General features: G+C 48.2%; 1 pseudogene; it reads left to right on the forward strand.

Annotated features, from left to right (window-relative positions):
- Nucleotides 1–1,818: 1,818 nt before the first annotated feature.
- Nucleotides 1,819–4,886, forward strand: LOC100013391 (ZZ-type zinc finger-containing protein 3-like; annotated as a pseudogene).
- Nucleotides 4,887–5,321: the final 435 nt, after the last annotated feature.

The following is a 5,321-nucleotide window of genomic DNA, read 5'->3' on the forward strand; positions in this document are numbered from 1 at the left end:
AAAATTTATGATCAAACAACACATAGAAAACATTACAAGATGTAAAATAGATGATTTTGGAACATGCCAAGTTTAAGTTTTCATACAAATAAAACCAATGTTTTCAAGATTAAAAAAGAAACAAAAAACTTGAAAAATAATTTATGGGAAATGTTTCTGAGAAAGGCTCCATTTCTCATATATATAAAGAACTGGATCACATTTCTAAGAATACAAGTCATTCTCTAATAAATGATCAAAGGATATAAATACAATGAAGAAATTAAAACTATGTTTAGTCATATGAAAAAATGTTCCAAATCACTATTTTTTAAAAAAATATTTTTTCAGTTATATGTGCAAACAATTCCTAACAATTGTTATCTGACATATTGTGATCCATATTCTCTCCCTTCCTTCCTTCCATCCTTCCTGCCTTTCTGAGACAGAATTTAGACTGATGTAGGTTATACCAGTGCTGTCATACAGTATATATTTCCATATTCCTTATGCCATGAAAGAAGACACATATCACACATACACAAAAAAAAGATAAAGGAAATAAAGTGAAAAAAGAAATACTTTTACATGCAATTGGATTCCAATAGTTCCTTCTTTGGCTGTGGATAGCATTTTTCATCATGAGTCCCTTGGGAATATCTTGGATCCTTGCATTGCTAATAACAGTTTAGTTCTTTACAACTGATGATCATATAGTATTTTTGTTTCTACATATAGTGTTCTCCAGGTTCTGCTCATTTCACTTTGCATCAATTTATATGTCTTTCCAGATTTTTCTGAACTCACCATGTTCCTCATTTCTTATGGCACAATAGTATTTCATTATGACCAAAAACCACAACTTGTTTAGCCATTCCTCAATTGTTGGGCATCCCCTCAATTTCCAATTCTTTACCACCACAAAAAGAGCTTTTATAAATATTTTTAACAAGTAGGTCCTTTTCTCCTTTCTTTGATCTTTTTGGTATTCATACCTAGTAGTGGTATTGTTGGATCAATTGATATAGACAGTTTGGGGCATGGTTCCATATTGCTTTCCAGAATGGTTGTATCCACTCACAGTTCCAACCAAAAGTATCTTAGTGCCCCAGTTCATTTTCCCCTTTGGTCATTTTAGTCAATCTAATGGATATGAGGTGGTATCTATGAATCTTAAAATTTCTCAGAATCTACCTTAGAAGATTTGGTTAAGCTATTCCCTTATTGTAACAAATGGAGGTACTTGATCAGGAAAGAATTGGGAATTTTAAAATTACTCCACCCATACTTAGGCATACTTTAGGGGCAGATAAAGTTGTAAACTCCTCATTGAACAATGCAAAGTTCCTAACTCATACTTATAGTAAAGCTAGAACCTTAAGCTAGGTCTATTTTTAGAGCTAATAGAAAAGGGTGCTAAGTACCTATAAAGGTTAAATTAATCACTAAAAGGGCAAAAAAATTACAAAGTGCAAGCTTAGCAAAAGAGATGTGAAAGGGAAGCACAAGGAAGCATGCTTGTGGGCGGGCTGGTAGGGGCCCAGGATCTTGTCCTAGCTTCGGGGGGCGGTAGTGGCCTCCCTCTTGGCCTGGGCCCGGGCCTGGGCCTGGGTCTAGGGCCGCCGCCTGCTGCTCTATCCCATTGGCTCCCCTGTGGCGCCAGAGATAGCAAGCTGTGCTAATAGAACTTCTCAAGTCCTTATAAAGGAGCTGAAGTCCCAGTTTACTATGGACATTAATAGTGAGGATCCAGATAATTGCAGAAGCATGGGAATCCTATTCTAAGTCAAGCATTTGTCCAAAGGTTTCCCAATGAGTGGATCAGGGATTTTCCATAGTATGGCTGTTTCTTGATCTACTCCTGTCACCAGATCAACAGTGGGGTTAAACAGCTTGGATGAGACTTTTTTTTTTTTTGGTAGTAGAACTTTAAGGAATCCTAGCATTGCTCGCCCTGAATAAGGATCTCTCCATTGACAAGTGCCTGCAAGATCGCCAAAGAAGAGACCCGAGCTCCTGCAGACTCTGAAGGGTAACAGCGGTGGGAGAAGCGCTGACCGCGGTAGCCAGGCGCTCCAGAACTCTTGGTCAGCCCGAGGAAAAGAGGGCTCTCCTTCTCTGAAAGGGACAATGCCGAGCGGCTCGCCCTGGACTGCTGTGAGAGAAGGCCAGCCGGCCGAAGCGGCTTCCCCCATTGTAAAGCGGCTCAAGCGCTGTCTCCGTTCCGAGGCCCGGAGGAGCTCCGAGGAAAAGTCCTCCCCCAAAGCTGACAAGAAGGGGTCTCCAGAGCGGTCTCACTCCGTGGTGTACAATGGTGCCGATGCCCAGGGGACTAAGCAAGCTTGTCGATTCCTTTTACTGGATGATTGTGAGAAAAGGGAAATTAAAAAGTCAAACTCCAGTGGGGAAGGGTCCCCGGATGACGCCGTTGCCCCAGAAGCGGCCGGCTATGAGGCTTTAAACTTGGTGGACAACAGCGACTCTACTCTTCTCCACTGAGATGACTGTCTGCTTCATGATGCGAGCTGGAGACCGAGCCATCCCGCCTCCTGGGTGTTGCAGGAACAGCTCATGGCTGACAATGGGGATCCCGGTGTCTGCCTGCCAGAGAGTAGGAAAGAGGAGAGCACTGTAGACCAGAATGTGCCTTGCACAGAGTCACCAGGCCAGGCCAAGCCAGAGAAGCACAGCCTAGGAGCTGCCGGCCCGTGCGAGGAGCAGGTCGGTGAGCTGGCTCCAGCCGAGCCAACCCCGCTTCCCCTCCCAGAAAGCCAGCCGTCTTTAAGGGACTCTGAGGAAGAGGTCGACATGGTAGGAGAGTGCTCTTCCAAGGAGCAGCTGGCGCATGAGAACCCCAACTGTGCTGCGAGGGTCGGTCGTACCAGGGCTCCTGTCTCAGGAGAGCCCGCACCCGCTCCTTCCCCGGACTGTGTTTCCACTGCCCTGAGCTCTCTGTCCCAACCCCAAGGGTACCGCTACACGCTGAGAACGTCCCCTCGGAGGGCTGACCCGAGCAAAGGCAGTCTCACCCAAAATAACTCTCCTTGTAGAGAAAATGGACAAATGGATGAGGACCAGCTCAGCCCCACAGAAACGACTGTCCTCCTTAGTGTTCATGCCAACGGCTCTCCCACAGACTCTGAGGAGGCCGTCCTGACTGGCAAGGGGATGAGCCAGGACCCGGGATCTCCCCCCTCGGAGGCCAGGATTCCTCCCGGCTATGGGGCACCTGCCAAAGAGAGCGCAGCCCTGAGAGTGCCAGAGGACAACGAGGAGGAGCCTGACGTGTATTACTTTGAGTCAGACCATGTGGTATTGAAACACAACAAAGATTATCAGAGACTGTTACAGACCATCGCCATGCTCGAGGCCCAGCGCACTCAAGCGGTCCAAGACCTTGAAAGTTTAGGCAGACACCAGAGAGAAGCCCTGAAAAATCCCATTGGATTTGTGGGAAAACTCCAGAAGAAGACTGATATAGGGCTTCCATTTCCACAGAAAGTTGTCCAATTGCCAGAGATTGCATGGGACCAATATACTAACAGCTTCGGGAACTTCGAGAGGAAGTTTAAGAACCGCAAGCGCCATAGGAGAAGGGTGAAGTTGGTTTTTGATAAAGTAGGTTTACCGGCCAGACCAAACAGTCCCTTGGGTCCAAAAAGGGATGGGGAGACCTTTTCCTATGCTGTGTTGCCTTTAAGTGACGGTCCAGAAGGTTCAAACAGCCGTCCGCAGATGATAAGGGGACGCCTCTGCGACAAGACCAAACCAGAGACGTTTAATCAGCTCTGGACTGTGGAGGAACAGAAAAAGCTAGAGCAGCTCCTCCTGAAGTACCCTACGGAGCAGGTGGAATCTCGGCGCTGGCAAAAGATAGCCAATGAGCTGGGCAACCGGACGGCCAAGCAGGTGGCCAGCCGTGTGCAGAAGTACTTCATCAAGCTGACTAAAGCCGGCATCCCGGTCCCAGGCAGGACGCCCAACCTGTACATGAACTCCAAAAAGTCTTCGACAAGCCTGCGACAGCACCCCCTTAATAAGCATCTCTTCAAGCCTTCCACTTTCATGACTTCCCACGAACCTCCAGTGTACATGGAGGAGGGCGACAACGGGGCCAGTTTCCACAGACACACAGACCCTGCAGCAGAGGAAGCCTCTGAGGAAGAAAGCATCCCTATCTCCCACCCTGAGTTCCCCGAGTACAAGGAGCTGCTGGAGCTCAAGAAACTCAAGAAGCAGAAGCTCCAGCAGCAGGCTGAGAGCGGCTTTGTAGAGCACTCAGGCTTCAAGTGTGATAACTGCGGCATGGAGCCCATTCAGGGCATTCGGTGGCACTGCCAGGATTGCCCCCAAGACGTGTCCCTGGACTTCTGTGACTCTTGTTCCGACTGCCTCCACGAGACCGACCTCCACAAGGAGGACCACCGGCTGGAGCCAGTCTACCGAGCAGGGACTTTCTTAGACAGAGATTACTGCCTGTCACAGGGTGCCAGCTATAGCTACCTGGACCCCAACTACTTCCCGGCCAACAGATGACATGGGGGACCCCCTGGGCCATGCGCCCCTTCCATACCCAGATACAGACACTCCTGCCATGACCTCCCCCAAGGGGTCCTCGCAACAGGTGGTCATCCCGGGTGGGGCCCCCTAGAGGGGAACCCCTAGAACAGGCCTCTAGAAGAAAGGAGCCGGAGCTCTGGGGGGCCTCCCACCTCGGCCTCAATGAAGCACTGCCCGAGGCCCCGCAGAGGAGGCAATGTTGTCTCCTCCTGAACCTGCTCTGGGTGTGTGTGATCCAATCGTCCCTAAGATCTATTTTTGATGTCCTGTTCTCTGAGCTGATCATGTGATGTGTACAAACCATGGTGAAAAGTGCCAGTGCTAGTGCTGGTGTCTGTGTCGACTCCTCCCAACCCGGCCTAGCTGCCCCTTTTGTAGTTGCCCCAGAACCAGGACAGAGTGTATTTATATTACTATTTAAACAGGTGATTAAACTTGTCTGGCCGAAGTGCCCCAGGGTCAGGGGCTTCCTTTTCTATTGCTGGACTGGGTCGTTCCTTCTTCTCTGTGTAGACCTCTGTTCTTCAATGATGTCCCTTTGTCCCCAGAACTGTGAGGAATAAACTCTGTGGATCCTGTCTGTTTCTCTGAGAGAGAGAGAGAGAGAGAGAGAGAGAGAGAGAGAGAGAGAGAGAGAGAGAGAGAGAGAGATGTGAAATACTCAGAAGATATAATCTAATCAGAGAAGGTGATAATAAAAGATGTGAACTAAGAATGGGCAGTCCTGGGGAAACCATCTACTGTGATTGGTAGATGTGAAAATTTAAGGAAGGGGACCTAAG

This window comes from Monodelphis domestica, chromosome 2, assembly GCF_027887165.1.
Source record: "Monodelphis domestica isolate mMonDom1 chromosome 2, mMonDom1.pri, whole genome shotgun sequence".
NCBI lineage: Eukaryota > Metazoa > Chordata > Mammalia > Didelphimorphia > Didelphidae > Monodelphis > Monodelphis domestica.